The sequence below is a fragment of the Panthera tigris genome, chromosome B2 (genome assembly GCF_018350195.1).
Source record: "Panthera tigris isolate Pti1 chromosome B2, P.tigris_Pti1_mat1.1, whole genome shotgun sequence".
NCBI lineage: Eukaryota > Metazoa > Chordata > Mammalia > Carnivora > Felidae > Panthera > Panthera tigris.
In genome coordinates this window covers 56,314,702-56,334,584 of record NC_056664.1, presented here as the reverse complement: position 1 = coordinate 56,334,584, position 19,883 = coordinate 56,314,702, and the positions used below count along the sequence as shown (strand labels likewise).

Genomic DNA, 19,883 nt, shown 5'->3' with positions numbered 1-19,883 from the left:
GAGAGGATCGTCCAAAACCGGTCTATAAACTTTCCCTATACCCTTGATTCTTCTATACATTATGTATATGTAGAGGAGTATTGAAGGTGACCTACAGATAGCAATAGCTGAAAAATCGAAGCACTGAGCAGGGATTTCAAATGTTCCCTTACTGAAGGTGAGGTAGAGTTTAGAATTTAAGTCCAACAAAATTAACTACCCAAAAGAACAAAACTCAACATCTTCACAGGAAGCTATCTGAATTCAGTGTCTACAATGTAATAGTCACAATGCCCAAAATACCAAAGCAAAACAAAATACTAACTGTGTGAACTGGAAGGCAAATAGGACCATTAGATAGATACAAGAAAAAGTGATCAGCAGTAACCAAACCTAAAGTTACTCAAATGTTGAAGCTGAAATTAGGAAACCAGACCTTCAAAGCAGCTATTTTAAAAATATTTGGACTTAAAGGAAAATATTGTCATAAAAAATAAACAGATGGAGAATCTTGAAAGAGAATTATAAAGCATTAAAAAATTAATAGATATTCTAAAATTAAAAAATAAAATATATTAAAAGAAATCAAGTATCCCTCAATGGCCTTAATAAGCAGAGTGGAGATGTCAACAAACATGGTGAGCCTGAGACAGAGCAATGGAAATTATACTACCTTAAAAGCCACATGTGAGTGAAATCACATGATATTTGTCTTTCTCTGACTTATTTTGCTCAGCACATCACTCTGGTTTGGATGTTGTATGTAAGTGATGAATCACTGGGTTCTACTCTTGAAACCAATACTACACTGTATGTTAACTAACTTGAATTTAAATAAATAAATTAAGAAAAAAATTATGCTAGCTGAAGACCACAAAGGGAAACAAAAAAATTTTTATTAAAAAAAATTTTTAATGTTTATTTTTGGAGACAGAGACAGAGCATGAGCAGGGGAAGGACAGAGAGGGAGGGAGACACAGAAGCTGAAGTAGGCTCCAGGCTCTGAGCTGTCAGCACAGAACCCAACACAGGACTTGAACTCGAGCTGTGAGATCATGACCTGAGCTGAAGTTGGACACTTAACTGACTGAGCAACCCAGGTGCCCCAAAAACAAAAAAAAAAATTTTAAACAGTGAATAGAGCCTACCTGTCAGGCAACATCAAGCAGTCAAATATATATGCAATTAGAATTCCCAAAGATGAGAGACACAGAGAAAGAGAGAGTGAGAAGAGGATATCAAATAAGACAAAATATAAACAACTGGCCAATTGATGCATAGGTTATTTAAATTTTCTTATTCCATTCTTGCAATTTCTCCATAAGCTTGAAATTACATAAAAAGAAAGAGGAACTAAAAGCAAAGAAAAATATTTTATGCTGCTTTTATTTTCTTCCCTTGAACTAAAGTACAGTTTAAACATCTGATTCACCTCTATAATAAGTCAACACCTTTGGGCTACTTAATAAGACACTTTAGAGCAAATTAAATTAAAGTATTTACAGTAATGGTTAAAAATTCAATTAAGGAAAAGTCCAACATGTATATAATACATGATGGCAGAGCTAATTATTCACATTCATAATAATCTTAGAGAGAGACTAATCTTTCCATAACTTTATTTTCAAAGACAAAGTAGTATTGAAAACAAAGATGAAGACTTAATTAAGTCTTAAAATAGATTCTGAAAAATTAACTGCATTTGCTAATTAATTTTTAACGCAGAAAGCTGTTCTATTGAGCAATATTAAATAAATACACCTCCAGTATGTCAATGACCTGAAACCTTTACTTTTTCAGATTTAGGCCAATCTGCTTCTGAGATTTTGGCTAATTTTAAAAAAGAATTGAGAGCCTGAATTTGGGTCAGATTGCTCAAGTATGTTGCAAAGCAGAGCCTTTGCTTATCTTGAATTTTATACTTTATGCCCAGAGTCATACTTATTCATACACAAACACACACACACACACACACACACACACACACACACACACACACACACAACTGCAGAGCAATGAAACAGAAAGGTTAAGTTGTTCTAATATAGAAAAATAATATTCTTAAAGTTAGCAGATTTTTCCCTGAGAGCGCATTAAAGAAAATGAAGACCTTTTCTCTAAAAGGTGTTAAAAGTGTTTAAAAAGAATACTTTTCTCTAATTTAGATAGCCATGTTTTCAACAATGTTTTGTTATCAATATATAAAGTATGTTTAATATTTCAAGTAACTTGCAAATTAAAGATTGTAGTTTGAAAACCATGGTAGTGGTGTTCTACAGCCTTAATGTTATTAGGTTCATTAACTTAGATTTACTTGTAGATATGGTTGTATACAAGTCAAACCATCAGTCTAAATAAGAGTAAATGTGAACAATGCAGAAGATGACTTAAAACTTAATAAAGTGAGGTTTATTTAGTTTTTTCACTTTTTAATGTGTTTTGAATTACACAAATTATAGCTAAATTTGTACTTGTTAAAAATGTCAAATTGTACAGAAAATATAGAAGAGAAAGTCTGCCTTCACCTTAGCCCCACATCTACGTTATTTCTTTTACCAGATATAAACATAGTTAATATGTTTGTTTTTGTTTTTCCAGACCTTCTAAATTGTTATAAACTTTTATTTATGAATATTTGTGTATGTATATATGTATATATTTGTTTCACATATTTTCCCCTAATGAAAACTACTAAATATTAAAGTGAAGAGTACCTTTTTACTTAATAACATATCCACGCCATACATATCCTAATAGCCATGAAATAATTCTTTCTATATCCCTTCTCTTAAAATTATTGCTCAATATTCTATTCTACAGATATAACATATATTTCATCATTGTCCACTGAGAAAAATTTAAGTTATATGCAAGTTTTACTATACAAACTTGGATGCAATGAACTGCTGCTTCATACATCTTTTAGTATAGGTGAATTGCAGTGTCAAAAGCTTTGATAGATATTGAAAATCTGACTTCAAAAAGATAACTGATTTACAATTTCATCGTTAGCCTCAATGGTACTGTTTGCCATTCTCTTCGCAGCACTGACTACTGTAGAACTCTTCAGTATCCTAAGGTCATGACAATATTATGTTGTATTACTTTGCATTTTCCTGTGATTGAGTATTTTTATTAGCCATCTTTTCTTTCCTATTTTTTTTAATTTTTAGGACATTTTTCTACAATGCTGTTAACTTTGCTCTTATTGATTTTTTAAGAACTATCTTTAGTTTTAGTTTAGTCTTTAGTTAGAATTTGTTTTCCTAAACTATTTGTGGAGCTCATGATATTCAATGACGAATGAAAAATTAAAGGTTAATATTCATTTATTGCCAGACATTAATAATAATGATGAACTCTAGAAAATTTAGACCAAACTTTTACTTTTATACCCCTGAATCTAGAAAATTCTCTAGGATTATGAGAGGCACTCTTTAGGGCCAGTGGATGCTCTCTAGCAGGCCAATACATTCTCTCAAAAATGTATGAAAATATTTGTGTTTGTTCATGTGCTTGTTTGTTGTTGTTGTTGTTGTTGTTTGTTTTTCTCTCTCTCCCCTGGGGAGAGCACAGATAATTTTTTTTATTCTTTCTTTCTTTTTTTTTTTACAGGATTACCAATTTTCTATAAACGGATACAACTCAGGAACAGCCAGATGGTAGAGATGCATAGGGCAAGATGTGTGGGAAGGGGCATGGAGCTTCCATGATCTCTCTGGGTGGCTGACTTTCCCAGTACTTTTGTGTGTTTACCAACTGGGAAGTTCTAGATAGATTTCATCAGATCATCAAAGGGGATCCAAACCACAGGAGCTTATCACTGTTTAGGACCAAACATGCAAATATTCTCACAATTTATTGCATATGACTCATCTAACCTTGATTCCAAACCAGATAAAATGATACAGAAAAGAAAAACATGACTAATGAACATAAATGCAAAAATCTTGAGGTATAGAACCCATGCATATCTAATAGAGATAGTATACCATGATAAAGTTTAATTAACGCAGAAACTCAGCAGTCTAGTACTAGCAAATTAGGAAATGTCAGTCCCACAATAAATACATCATTCCCACTCTAACAGGCGAATATGATCACTTAAATATACTAAAAACCTTTGGAAATATTATCAATAAAATAATAAAAGCCTACTATCCTCACTTTTATCCAACCTGGGAAGTCTTAAAACAAGGGGATAAACAAGGATTGAAACCAAAGGCTCTCATTATTTGCAGACATTTTGGCTATTTACATATAAAATACAAAAAACCTAAAAATAAATTATTGGAATTCATAACTGAGAAATTAATAGTTAAGTAAGTTTACTGAAGGAAAAAAAATATATGAAACTAGTTGTGTTTTTATTTACCATAATTAAACTGAAAATACAATTGTAATAGGATATCATTTATAATAGGATATCTGAGAAAAAGTCTATATTCTACTTAAGCATAATTACATACTTGTAAGATTTGCAGAGTGTGAAAAGAGACTATTTAAAAGATATCATCAAGGAAAGTATATATGCTATACCATTGATGTCAATTATTTAAATGCATATTATTATATACATAAATATGTATATAAGATTGTGGTCATTCAATAAGTTAATGGTAGTTATCTCTAGCTGCTAAGATCTCATGTGAATTTTACTTTCTCTTTTTACTACCTATTCAATTTTCTCATAAATTATCTTTTGCTATTTACCTAATTGAAAACTAGAAAATTGGTATAACATCACTATTGCAAAGCAAAAATCAAAAACCTGCAAGGTACTATGAAAATATATTTATCATCATGTCGCAGTGTATTTTTTTTAACTAAAACAATCATTGTGTTTAAATGGTTGCTGATAACAAGCACAGCAGTTTACATCATTCTGAAAAAAAAATTTGTTCCCATGAAAATGAGCTAATGATACTTATCTTACTTTAAAGTTTATCTGTTTCAGAAATCACCACAGAGAGTGATATACATATAAAGAATATAGCAAAGTCCCTTGTAAGCTGAAAAACATGAGTTCCTTAATGAAAGGAGAGTAAACACTAGAGGAACTGTCATGCCAGAAGCGTCATTTAAGCTGGGACATTGATAAAATTTGGGAACTCACCTGTGATGAAGAGATAATGGATCCTGCCAAAGGAGAGTACAGAAAGAGGACAGCCAAACATGAAAACCTAGATAATCTCAAAATCAGGAACCCCTAAGGAAGTTACATATAGAAAATCAGAAAAATATTCTTTTGTGGAAGAAAAACAGACCACCTAACACAGAGAGTAACCAAGTCCAAGCTCCTGCCCACCACAGGACAAGCTAATAAATCAAGAAGCAAGATGCTGGGGTAAGGAAAGTAACTTTATTTGGAAAGCCAGAAATGTAAAGAGATGGTGGACAATACTCCACCCCTTGGCATGAAATTCCAGCTTCTTTTATGTTAGCAAAAGGGGGAAATGGGTGGGGTTGGAATCAAAAGATGGCTGACATCTCTAGACATCTGAGGAAGGTCATAAGACTTCTTTGTCCTTGATCAATAGATCTTTGTGTGCAAGGGTCTGGTCATGTCCTTTCTGTAAATTTTAAACAGCATAGTCATTTCTGTACCTGGTTAGGCATCCAACTCACGATCTAATGGGTTCATGATTTTAAGCCTGGTGTCAGGCTTTGTGCTGTCAGTGCAGAGCCTGCTTGGGATTCTCTCTCTCTCTTTCTGCCCCTCCCCACTCAAAATAAGTAAATAAACTTTAAAAAAAAAGACAGTTTTTGCAAATTTTAGCTGTAACATACCTGTGTGCAGGGCTAAGCAGAAGTTTCTAAGCTACATGTCACATGAGCAAGGGAAACAGAAACAATATGGAGCCTGATGTCCTAATTTCTCCATTATAATTCCCCAATGTAAAAGGTCCATTCCATAATCATGTGGAATCAGGGACAAGGGGACATCATCTCTCATCTGACTATTTACTGCTGAAACAGGGTCAACAAGGGGCTATTGTGGAATCGAACAATTTGGCTTGACTTATGAAATATTTCTTAAAAAATTTTTACATTTTTTTAATGTTTATTCATTTTTGAGACATAGAGAGAGACAGAGCATGAACGGGGGAGGGGCAGAGAGAGAGAGGGAGACACAGAATCCCAAGCAGGTTTCAGGCTCTGAACTGGCAGCACAGAGCCAGACGCGGGGCTCGAACTCATGAACCACAAGATCATGACCTAAGCTAAAGTTAGGCACTCAACTGCCTGAGCCACCCAGGCGCCCCTGACTTATGAAATATTTCTCAGTGCCTCTTTTTGGTATTGGTCTTAGAAGTAAGACCTTTTTTTTTTTTGCATTTCTATGGATATAGTAGAAAAACACAGGTTAATGGTTGAAGCAAATTATAAACCCTAGTACCTGATTCCCAAGTGTTGCCAGTGAGAAGATTTTTAGATCTTGGGCTCAAAGCATCCACAGATGGAGTGAGGGCAGGCAGCAATAATCTGATAGATTTTTCTAGTTTGTAGTTCAAATGTCTCTGGTGATCTTTTTGAATGGCTTGTACGAAAGGCAAGAAGATTGTTTATGTATGAGCTATTGTGGCAGTTTCTCTAAAGTTTACCTCCAATTGACTAACTTTAGTTTTCAGTGCTTTAGGAAAAAGGGCAGTTTTAGTTTTCAATGATTTCAAGTGAAGAGAATGGGAAAAAAATTGTAAACTTAATTTGGAGAGTTAATCAGATAATTGAGGAAAACAGGAATTCAGGATCCAGACTAGTTTTATAAACAAACAATACTTAAAGACAATCAGAACTAGAATCTAGTATCCACAAAGGTGTGTTTCTGAAATGTAATTTCACTCTGAAATCACCATTATTTTGATCAGAGATAACCAAATTAAGACAAATTTGTTTGCAAAATAAGTCCAGTTTTAACAGATTTGACCTAATTATTTACATAAATGCAGCAAGAATAGTGATTGACCATATAGGTTCTTTCAAATCTGCCTTGCTGGAACTCTTTACAAGGAACTTCAGATTGGACTTCTAACAGCCGTTTAAAGCCAACAAGCAAGCCAAATATTTGCCATCAGATTTTCCTGCAATACCTGTAGATTTGGGTGGATTCCTCTCTTCTCGAGGTCCCCTAAATATCCTGAGGTCCCTGGACCTGCCAGGAAGTGACATTCTTTACTCACCTGGTAAGGCTGCTGGGAACTCTGTAAGCAAGGTATCGGGCTGATTTTTTTCCAAGGAGCTTCATTGGCTGCATAAAGTCCATCTTAGTTCCTTAAAGCTGTCTGGTCATCTCTGAGTCTATGCATGTCTCTCTCAAATATGGCATTCCAGTCAAAGTTCTGGTAATATAACCAATGTTTTCAATGATGTCCTGTTACAAGAACAGATTCTTATTGACTTATGCAAATAGTTATAATTGCCATGAAAGAAAGAATACTCACTGAGACTTTCTGAATTCTGGACAGTTCAGGTAAAGAAAAGATAAATGTTTCATTTTGTGCACAAAGGAACATTTTATCAAATTTCTGTAAGTCACAGATAGCTTGAAAGAAAAAGTTTCCTTAAATCTGGAAGGGCAAACATTAGAAAATCAGCAATGTTTCAAACAAAAGTCATAAAAACTATAATCATCTTTCTCAACTTATTTAGTTCCATGTAACTAATTTTTGTTTTGTTTGAATGCAGGTTTTCCATTAGTTCCTGAAATCCTTAGTTCGGTTTTATGATCTTAAAGATAGCAGAAACCTGTATTTGTCAAAAGTCCTTTTCATGAATCTCCTTGCAGCTAAACACATTTGCAAAAGTATCAGAGTGAAATAATAACTGTAAATGACAAAAGACTCATAAATGACTATGGGTAAAAATCTGATAAGGGCTCATTATAATGCAGTTGACAAGGAAATCTGGTTATTTTTGTGACACACAACATTTCAATAATAAGAATTACATATGATCACATTATACCAGGACATATTAAAACTTTAGGAATTTTGTATAATTTCTGGAACAGAATGGTAATTTCTGGAACAGAATATAAGCATTCACCTACACAATATAACCTAAGAAGGCTTATCATCATTTGTTTATTTAGTCAAAAAACCTAATTAATCAAAAAGACTTCATTGAGAATTTTAATTTGGGGGAATTCTGTTAAAAATCTCAGAAGGTTCTAAGGCACATACATAAATAGGATTGATTATAAATTATTATAAAACTTAATATTTAATTTTCCTATTTAACCAAAGTGGCAAGAAGATATTCTATATAAGGTTATATAGTTGTTAACAAAATTTAGCTCCTTTAATTTTGAGAAGTTTTAAATTTTTTAATGTTTAAAGTCTTGATAAAGACAAAACAGAAACATTGGTTTTCCTGGGATGATAAAGAAAAAAAAACTTATTTGTAATTTCTTATTAAGAGCAGTCCAACAATCTAAGAAAACTTTGTTTAACAGAGAGAAAACCAAATTCCAATATTAAACCAGTTTACTTTTGAAGTATATTCATTATTCCAATCTCAGTCCTGACCATGTGTAAAATTCTTTTCCAAATCTTCTACAACTTTCTTTTTCATTCAGATTTTGTCCTATGTTTTCCCTTTGTAAACAACCAGTCTCATTTCAGGACAAAAAAAATTTTTTTCCCCTCAACAACAATGTATTCTCATTCCTCATACCTTTCTTAACCAAAAACACATCTTGTTTTCTTTATTATTTCTAACAGTCTTAATTATGTTTTCAGAATTTAAACTTTTAAGAAACCTTAGTCTCCAGTGAAAACTAAGTAGTAACCAATTGTGAACTTTTATACCAGAATTCTTTAGGTTGGCAAACTTATAAATATATTTCATAATATTTAGAAACATGTTTTTTATAGTACAACTTACAACAAAACATAATACATGTTTTACTAACAGACCAAGGTATTTTTAGTTTCTTTGTAACAAGACAAAGGCACACAAACCAATTTTAGTATTAATATTTCAGTATTTTCTCTTTTTTTTTTGGAAAAGACTTAGGTATTCAATGAATTCAGCCCAATTTATCAACCTTCAAAGTTTTAGGTTGCCAAAGATTTTGAACACTGTTTTAAAGTTTACCTATAAACCTTTTTAATTATTTAACCTACTTGCTCTTAACAATTATGCATGAAAACCTTCTGAGACAAAATTAACCACCACTTTAAGTCATTTTCTCTGACAAATTGCAATAGAGACAACATGAGCTTATTTGACTTTTAGTAAACCTTGGAGGAATAAGCTTTATATTTAATGCTGATAACTCTAAAAACTCTATTAAGCCAGCAATCTTGAATTAGCTTTAATATCAAAATGTTGCACCTGTGGCCACTAAAAAGGCAATCAGTTTGTTCCCCGGTGTCAATTTTACGTGGGGCTTCTGAGGGGAAATCTGAAGTGAGCAGTTTAAGTCCAAGGGAGTTGATTCATGCTGATTTGGGAGGTACTTCAGTTTGAAGCTCAGAAGGGGGAGTGCTTTTGGCTCCTTGATACTAAGGGTAGGAGGAGCAGGAGCCCAGGGCACTGAGGCATCGCCCACGGTGTAGAAACCAGTTGCATAGGCAGTACCAGTGGCAGTGCAGGAACAGGAGGGGGTGGTGGAGGCAAAGCTGGCAGGGATTCGAAGTTTGGACTAACATTCTTCCATCTCCATCTTCTGTCTATCCATCCTGCAAAACAGGCCTTTTCTCTGTTATTCATCAGCCCTCTGCACCATTTATTCATAATAGAGTTCCTAAGGGACTTTTTTGGGGGAATAAAAGGAATATTCCCTATCTTCCCAGGCAAAAGTTCACAGAAAGAACACAGAAGAAACAAAAGTATAATGAAATAATTCCCAGAGTACCTCTGTGAGCCCTGTTCCTCCCCAAAAGTAGGAGTTTCACAGGAACAAACAGCTTCCTAGACAAGCTAAGAGAGTCAAACCAAAACCCCCTATTTGGTGGCAACCAAATGGGAAGAAGAAAGCTAAGAGTCACTAATATTTATAGAGACAACATTAAGGTTCCAACTTGCAAACAACTCCCTTTTATGAAACAAATCGAACACAGCCAGTGTTGTCGAAAGTTACCAAAGCAGCAGCAACAAACAGACCAAATTCAAATGAACTGGCTAGTCCAACAACTATTGCCCTCTCCAACAGGGTACCTGACACAAAAGGAAACAATGTGGCTTCTCCCCAAGAAAAAGTCCAAATGGATGGGGAGGAACTTCCCAGTTGAACACACAGAGTGACTCATCCTGCTTTCAATTCAGTGAACTCTCAGAGGTCTACCCCCAGGACCCAGCACAGGGTCAGCCAGCAGCTCCAGGAAGTCACAGAGCAAGTCCCCAGGAAAAACGGCCCCGCTTCCCTGCCCCGATCCCATAACTCCTCAGGACTTACTGGAAGAATCCTGGGGTGAGACAGCTGGCGGCTGGTCACATGCTATTGATTCTGGATGGGTCACCAAAATTGTGACCAGGTACAAACTCATTCTGTTTGCCACAGGACAAGCCAGAAGCCAGTAAGTCAAGAGCAAGATGTTGGGGTAAGGAAAGCTACTTTTTTCGGAAAGCCAGTAATCCAAGGAGATAATGGAATATTGTCCTAAAGAACCATCTCCCCTTGGCATGAAATTCCAGCTTCTTTTTTCAGCGGAAGGGTGTTGGAGTGTAAAGATGACTGACATCTCTAGATCTGAGGAAGGTCATACAATTTCTTTGTTCCTGGTCAGTTGATCTTTGCACACAGGAATATGGTCAGGTTGTTCTGTAAATCTTAGCATAGTCATATGCTAATCATAGCATAGTCATTCTGTATCTACTTCCTGTTCTCAGGTGAGGTAGTTTTGGGATAAAGAGTGGTTCTTGCAAAGCTTAGCTGTAACATGCCCATGTGCAGGGCTAAATAGAAGTTTCTAAGCTATAGGTCACAGCAGCAAGGCAAACGGAGGCAATATGGAGCCAGATGTACTAAGTTTCTCCCTGTTACAGGAGTGATATCAGTTGCAGATATAAAACTTTCATGGGCTCTGCCCACATCTTTGAGCCATAGTCACTTCAGTGTCCGCTGGAGAATTTCCAATGCCACAGTCTTTCACCTAAGCCACTCTCCATGTGTTCATAATAGGCTGAAGAATTCCAGAATTAACACTTCTCTTGGTTCCTCAATTAGCCCTCCTCAATCAACACCTGCTGGTGGATCGGTGTATAAATATGCCAGTTCTTTCACCCCTTGGGTGAACAACCCCAAGACATGTGTTCTATGCTACTTCTCAGAATTTCCCTATGTTTTTGAGTTACTGCCACAGTGTTAGCTGAGTTAGTAATGTAGGTTTTATTGGCTGCCTTCTCCTTCCTACCCCAGTTTCCCATTCCTCTGCTAGTGTTACCTCCACTTTCCACCTAAGTCACTTGCACTCAAATCCTTATCTCAAGACCTACCTCCAGAAGAACCCAAACCAAAATAGCAGAAAGTTTGCAAATAAACAGTAAAGACTTTGTTGGGAAAGGAGCAAAAGTTGACAATTTTCAGGTGATTATTGGCCAGAAGAGAGTTTTTTCAGCTGTCAAATTTTAAGTCTAATGGTAAACTATAAAGCAGTCATGTGACTAAGTGGAGAGGAAGCAATGGAAATACAATAGGAATTTTTTTTTGGAATGTCCATGAATGGAAGGAGGAAAACTATTAGGAACCCTTACTTGCCATTCAAGATTCTTTGTTGAATGTCACAGACCTAGCTGCCCTCCATAGATCAGACCTCCTCTCCCTCCTTTGTACCATACATAAATAAGAAAATATATCCAGCTTCTAGCTGAATGTATACTTGGCAACTGAGGTGACCTGCCTTCTGATACTAGTACTACAAGCCAGTGAAATGAAGCAGGTCGGGACAGAGAGAATATGGACAGAAAGTGATGGAAGACTAAATAAGATCATTCTCAGAGCCTCTATTTAGAATGTTGGTGTTAGAATCCACAGGTCAGTTTCAAAGTATTATGTTAACAGAGAGTCTTTTTTTTTTTTAAGTTTATTTGTTTTGAGAGAGAGCAAGAGAGTGTGAGCATGAAGTGGGGAGGGGCAGAGAGAGAGGGAGAAAGAGAATCCTAGCCAGGCTCTGCATGGACACCAGATGCAGGGCTCAAACCCACAAACCCTGAGATCATGACCAGAGCTGAAATCAAGAGTCAGACATTTAATGGACTGAGTCACCCAGGTGCCCCTAACAGAGACTTTGGCAACAGAAACTATGTTCTAAGTCAGAGATGATGCAAGTAAATCACATTTGAATCTGGTTGAAAGAAAATGTGAAGAGAAGCAGCTCACTTTTTTGACACAAACCAGTAGTCTAGCGATCATATTGGAGAGAGGGTGTAGTACTCAAAGGAGCTTTTTAAAAAAGACACATCTATGTTTTAGACTGTTATACTAGCAAAAGGAAAATATGTAGGAATTGTCTCATTGTGTTCATAAATGAATGAAGTAACTGGATTCTAAAAGATGACTTATCTTCCTCATTTTATTATTTTAGAAAATCTCCACCTGCTTTTAGAAGAATAAATAATGTTGCCCTATTTACAGGCAAACTTTTTAAAAAGGAGTTTAATAATTAAAATTCTTAAGGCTTTCTTAGTTTATGGGGAAAAAAAATGATTGCTCCTATACAGAAACCTCTGGTTTGGAGAAAAATAGGCAGATATTTATTCCAAAAAGGAATATGTATTTACATTTTAAAGCTATTACTGAATTTTGAGACTAGTACTCAGAGTCCCTCTTACTAAATAATGGTCATTTCTTCTTAAGAGACATGGTTGGATTATTTATTTACCTCTCATTATGCTGAAGTATGAGACATGTTTTCTTTATAATAAAGCAAAAATGTCTTTATTGGATGCCTTCTCTTTCCTATCTCAGTTTCCCATTCCCATTCAGTGTATGTGTGCATTTATTTATTTATTTATTTGAGAGACAGCACAAGCAAAAGTGGGGAAGGGGTAAAGAGGATGGAGAGCGAATCCCAAGCAGTCTCCAGGCCTAGCACAGTGCAGGGCTGAATCTCATGACTATGAAATCATCACCTGAGCAGAAATCAACACTTAGGTGCTTAACCAGCTGAGCCACCAGGGTGCCCTTAGTGTATTCTAACAATTGGGAATGGAATATTGCAACTGGCTTTAGAATAGCCAATAAACGACAGTTTTTACTATGACTGGATTTAGAACATGATGCCTTCACCTACCTAGTATCAAAGCAGAAGCAAAGCTTCACTCCCTGCAAGTTCACCATCCTAATGGACCTCCTGGTTCATATTCTCTCAATGCTCTGCCAATTTTGTAATACCCCTTAGGAAGTTTCCAACAGTCTGTTCTACCTCAGTAAGAGGGATGAAAGCAATATTAACTAGGAAAGAACCAGATGCAATGGTAATCTGAGCCATTAAAAAAAAATCCCTTCTTGGGAAAGAAGAGTAATATGACACTGAAAAACTCCAATGTGGGTTGAAGAGTAGAAAAGGTCTCTCTGTTGTATGTTTCAAATGTGCATGTTGAGAAGAAATTACCTGGTAATTTTGTTAGCATAATCCACAATCTGCATAATGTAATACATGGAAGTCATGGCTCATTGCTAATTCCTCTTCTATATCACTTCTACAATTGTGGTTCTGTTTTGATGACTAATTTTAATCCTTGGCAGCCCACTTCTATGAAATTTCATTGGCTTACCCTTATCCCATCAGCAATAAATTGGACTGAATGTATGAGAAATGAGCCCACATTTATGGGGGCCTCGGATATAAGGAGTCTGCTTTAAAGTATGATAAAAAATAATGTGAGATGAAATAAGCCTTTTCAAGAACACTTTTTAAAACTCCATCCTTTGAAATCTCCACAAGGAACTTATACTCCTGAAAATTGCCTGTCTGGAACAGAGCAGTGTAGCCTCTTAACACTCTTTTTGAGATAAGTAATAGCTGATTATTGCCCCTGTATAATCATCAGGATTCTCTAGAAGAAAATGAAACATTGTACAGTCATGCAGTAGGACTGAATGAGGCAGAACTTTTTACCTTTGTGAAATGAATTTCTTCAAGTAAGTTCTCTCTAAATCCTTGAAATAGCCAAAGTGAAGAGCAAAATACTATTTTCAGTGGCTTCAAACTCTACATACAGGATACCATGACATCAGAGATGACTGAGGGAGACGTACTAAGAACTTCTGAGCAACATGGCTAAAAAACAAATATGAAGACCCATTTGAAGCTGGTTTCAGTCCTGGCTCCTTGTTTGCTTTGATGTTGGAGCTGATTTTAAAATGCATTTAAAGGATACTCTGGTGTGCCTTAAGGGGACAGCAAAGATAAAAATGAAAACAGCTAGAGAAAATGAACATTTTCCAAAGAAAATGAAATACTCTCGTCACTCTTAAATGTCACTTGATTTCACAGATCCTATTTACCATCATTTAACAACTTAGAAAAGAGTATGCCTTATTAAAATATTACCCATTTAAGCAGAAATCTTCAGAAATCGACGAGGGATCATACTTACACGCATAGCCTAGAGTGCAGTGCATTTTACATACTAGTTGATGCCCTCTCTTGGCAATAATAGTCAATCCTGGATTGCTTTAGGAAGAACTATAAAAATGTAAATTACTAAGACCTGATTTGGTCTTATTGCCTTAGCTAAGTTCTAACACTTAAACTTAAAATATATGGCTGCTGGAGCTAATTAATACTGGTTAATTTGCATATTCAAGAGTCTTCCCATAGTACTTCTTCTCTCTCTTAATATGAGATGACTCTTTCAAAGCTCATGAGGCCATTTAAATAGTGAACTGGATTGAAATTTGTGCCTTCATTTAAAAATGTTTCAAATTTTTCTCGAGCACCATATCCCAGTTTGGATTCTATCTTATATTCCTTACTAGTTCCCCTCTCCAATAAACAGAAGACAAGGACTATTTGGTATCAAATTACACAATTTAAATAGAAAGTAATGTCTTAAATTAGCATAATAAAAAGTTTTGGAAGTGATTGTATACTCATAAAATAATTCAATCATGCATTTAAATACAGCAGAAAGCAAGCCTAGAATATATATTTGCAAATAGCTTATAAGAAAATATCTACCAGAGTAGACTCATAACATAGCAAAAATGGGAATAAAAGAGATATATATTTGGAATAAAAGAACAGTGTTATTTATTTGATATCAATATTAATTTTCCAAACTCAACAGTCTCTGATTTTTAGGTTACTTGGTTTCTCAAATAAATGGGAACTAAGACTAGATATTACAAGATATTACTAGATATTACAATATCTATTTAATTTTTCTTCATAAAATCCATCAATATTAACATTCTTCCTTTTTTTTTAAACTTGAGAAATTACCTCCAAATGTGTTATTTTACAAAGTTAACATTAGCACTTACCCCAGGACATTATGCCCCTCTTACTATAACCACCAAAGTATATAAGGGAAATTTAAAGATGTTACCATTATTGAAACAAGTGTATGGTCACATCTAGTGAGTACTTTGCAAGGAAGAACAGAATATCCATAAGAGCTTATAGCCATATAGGATCCATAAATGGCTACATTAGAGATATGTAGCAGAATTTACCTCAACACAGATTGTCATCCATCAGACTTCGTTTTAGAGTTCCAGTGTTTTTAGAACCCAAACCAGCCGAGCACACCTTAAATTTCAGAGCTAAGAAGCAAAGGGGAAAGAAGTGAGACAATTGGTCCTTCATTACAAGGCTTTAAATATAGTTGCAAGCTTCGGTTTTAAGATATGTTATCTAATGCACCTGGATCTCCAAAGTATAATTAATTTTTATGGTTACCTTCCTCCTGAAGGACAAAATGGCTGTTGGACATTTTATCCTTCAGCAAGTTATTTTCCTCATCTCTTACTGTACTAGATCATCTCTTTCAACACTATTTCAGTGTCCAATACCAAACACCTGGAATTTTCATGAGGCTAAGATCTCTCAACTACTATTTCTAATTGAATGTCTTAGCATGTTTTGTGTCTATTGTGGAAAGGATATACAGTTTCAGTGGAAATAATTTAACAATACTATGCTTTCTGCACTAAGAGAAGGAAAATCCTTACTCATGCTCTCCTGCCAGAATTGCATATTCCTAATTCAAAAGCATGACTGGGAAATCCAATTATTTAGAGATTGTGGTATGTTTTCAAAGTAAAAACCTAGTATATGTATTAGAATGCATGAACCCATCATTGTTTTTATGAGCTTTTATTGCTTTCAGCGAGCACTTCCACTCTCAGTGATGAAAAACTTGTTCCCAGAAGCAAGAGGACACCTATACCCTCTCTTGCTTCAAGTCAACCCTGAATAGTATATGTAAGATTGCAGAAATAACACCAACTGATGACAGAACCCAGCAACCCTTGAAAACCTGACTTGACTGCACTTTCAGAAAGTACTGGAAAAAGAAGTTGAGGATGAGTACTTGATAGCACTCTCCAACTTCCACACTCAGTATCTGGCATCAGTAGTTGTTAGAAATACACATCATGCATCTTTTGAAAGCTGGGTATCATGCTTAGCGTACTGCCTAATGTAAGCATATAAAATAGTCTATTTGCATAAACAAACTTACAGTGAAAGCTATTGATTAAATGACTGTTTATATATACATTTATAATATATAAATATAAATATATTTATATTATTTTCAAAATAAGGTATTTGTAGCTTATTTGAACTTCACAGTATGTTAAAAATTACCTATGACCAAAGTCATGGGGTACCTATGGCCCAGTAAATGTAGGTAATAGATTTGATTCACACATCTAGAAAGCTGTAGAAAGCTCTAGAACCAGGTGCCCTCTCGGGACTCAGCAGAAGTGGCAGGAAGGGCCTTGCCAGCTTCAGCCACAGGGTGAGTTCGGACTTAGACAGCAGGTTTCAGCTATTTTGCCTCCACGGGGCTGCCAGGGGGCATGAGGTCAGGGTGGGTGGACTTGCAGCAGCACTGCGAAGGAAAAAAAATTGCCACAGACGATATAAGGGTCTAGCATACCCTGATCTTTCATTAGCTGGGTGAGCACTTCCAGGGATAGATATTTCCTTCCTTTGAAAGGCAAACAGAGGAGATCCAACATGGCGGAGAAGAGGCGACCGAAGTTCCCTCCTCCCTCAAACACAGCAGTCTTGAGGTCAGACGACTTCGAACTCCAAGAGTCCGGGTGGCAAAGTGACAGAGACGCCTCCCGGGACCCACTGGGACAACCTACCTGACAGGCCATAGGTGCGTGATTGCAAACTGGGAGAGATACAACGGGCGGCAGAGGAACAGAGGTGGGGATCCCCTTCTGCACAAAGGGAAGAGAAAGGAGAGGCTGTAGAAGCGTAGGGCTGTATTTGAACAAGAGAAAAACCACAAACAGGGACGGAGAAAGATCCAGTCTCTAACTGTGGCGCTTTCTCCGGACTGGGGCCGGCTGCCCTGTTCACGCACCTGGGGAGGAGGGGAACCAGCCCCGGGCTCAGTAACTAGTTCAGAGGCACAGCCCGCAGTGGGAGTAAACAATCCCCTCCCTGGAGTGCTGTGGGAAGAAGGTATATAACCTTTCAGAGGACAAAGACCGCCTGCACCCGCCAGCCAGAGGACATATATGGGCGGTGCGGCACACATTTCCCCGGGTATGGGGCAGATGGAGCAGGACCCTTTAAGACATCAGGGTTTGAAATCCCAGCCGAGCGCCAGGGATGCGGGACAGGAGGCGGAGAGGGACAAACTGCATCTTTCACACCAGCGCGCAGCTACCTGAGGATATGAGGAGGCCCTTCCTTGTTGGGACGGATTGGCACTTCCGGGGAATCAGGGCACTTGGAGTGGGGCCCTTTAAGACACCTGGGCTTGAATCCCATATGAGCTCCAGGGAGGCACTGCGGGAGACTGTGGAGCTGGGGGCGGGGTCGGCGCCCGTGCAGCACTACAAGGACTGCCTGAACAAAGTGGTTTCAGACACCCAGTCTGGGGAGGAGAGACTGGGGTGTCACCATTTTTCTCCCCATCACCAACAAGGTGGGCTTCAGGGAAGGGAAAGCAGGCCCACAGTGGAGGTGGAACCTATAGCAAACCATACCCCTCCATGTCTGGTACCTGGTAGCTTCTGGAGACAGAGGCTGACCAACCAGACAGCCCCTCCTCCAGACCAGCACTGCCCTTGGTTAATTCTTGGAGAATTCTTATTTTATACATATATAAAATGTGCATATAGGTATATATTTTTCCCTCTTCCTTTTCTCCTTATATCTTCTTTCCTTTAGTCTGGTTATTCTGGTTGTTGATTTGTTTAAACAGACATATTTATTGTCTTTATACCTGTTCTATATCTCCTTTATTTTCCTCTTTCTCTCTCCCTGTCTCTCTCTCTCTCTCTCTCTCTGGATTAAGCCATATAGTTTTTCTGCCTGGTCAATTTTCTTTTCTTTTCTTTTCTTTTTCCCTGCCCCTGTCATTTCTCTCTTTGTATGGGATAAGGCCTCTTCCACCACCACTGCCCCCCTCGTTTTTTTTTTTTTTTCTTTTTAATTCTTTTTTTCCCAGAGCTACTTCAACAAACAAATCAAAGCACATTTGGTGGAGGGTCCAAAACATCACTACAAGTAGGGAGTTAAAGCAACCAGAATCACAACAACAGAGAGCACCTCCTGAAGGTGCCAGGCCCTGGGCAGTGTATTACTGCTCCTAATTACAGTAGTGCTGGCAGGTGCAGGACACATCACAAGCTTTTAAAACACATAAGGGACAGAAAACTCGCCAAATGATGAAATGGAAGAATTCTCCTCAAAACTTCTAGGAAGAAATGACAGCTAAAGAATTGCTCAAAACAGATATAAACAGTATATCTGATCAAGAATTTATAAAAAATAGTCATAAGATTAATCACTGGGCTTGAAAAAAGCATAGAAGACAGGAGAGAATCTATTGTTTCAGAGATCAAGAAACTAAAAACTGGTCATGAGGAATTAAGAAATGTTGTAAATGAGGTGGGAAATAAACTAGATGCTGTGATAATGAAGATGGAAGAGGAAGAGGGGAGAATAAGTGAAATAGAAGATAAAATTTTGGGAAAAGATGAAGCTGAGAAAAAAGAGAGATAAAAATATTCTAGACCACGAGGGGAGAATTAGAGAGAACTAAATGATTCAATGAAATGTAATAATACCCATATCATAGGAGTTCCAGAAGCAGAGGAGAGAGAGAAAGGGACAGAAGGTGTATTTGAACAAATCATAGCTGAAACTTCCCCAATCTGGGGAAGGAAACAGACACTGAAACCCAGCAGGCACAGAGAACACCTTTCAGATGTAATAGGAATCAGTCGTCTGCATGATATATCATAGTGAACCTGGCAAAATACAAAGATAAAGAGAGATTTCTGAAAGAGCTAAGGGTAGTAGCAGACCTATCTACTGAAACTTGGCAGGCCAGAAAGGAGTGGCAGGAAATATTCAATGTTTTGAATAGGAAAAATATGCAGCCAAGAATCCTTTATCCAGCAAGAATGTCATTCAGAATAGAAGGAGCAATAAAGGCTTTCCCAGACAAACAAAAACGGAAGGAGTTCATCACCACTAAACCAGCCCTACAAGAGATCCTAAGGGAGACTGTGAGCGGAATGTTGCAAAAACTACTAAGGACCAGCGACATCACTACAAGCACGAAACCTACAGATAGTACAATGACACTAAATCCATATCTTTCAATAATAACGTTGAATGTAAATGGACTAAATGCTTCAATCAAAAGACATAAGGTATCAGAATGGATTAAAAAAACAAGACCCCTCTATTTGCTGTCTACAAGGGGCCCCTGGGTGGCTCAGTCAGTTGAGCGTCTGACTTCAGCTCAGG

General features: G+C 36.8%; 1 long non-coding RNA gene across 1 annotated transcript; it reads right to left on the bottom strand.

The window, feature by feature from the left end:
- Positions 1–6,449: 6,449 nt before the first annotated feature.
- On the bottom strand, positions 6,450–15,670 carry LOC122238397. The gene is made up of 4 exons (XR_006217311.1): positions 15,608–15,670; positions 14,046–14,207; positions 7,161–7,351; positions 6,450–6,520 (listed from the first exon to the last, which is right to left on the bottom strand). It is a non-coding gene; the product is annotated as an uncharacterized LOC122238397 (long non-coding RNA).
- Positions 15,671–19,883: the final 4,213 nt, after the last annotated feature.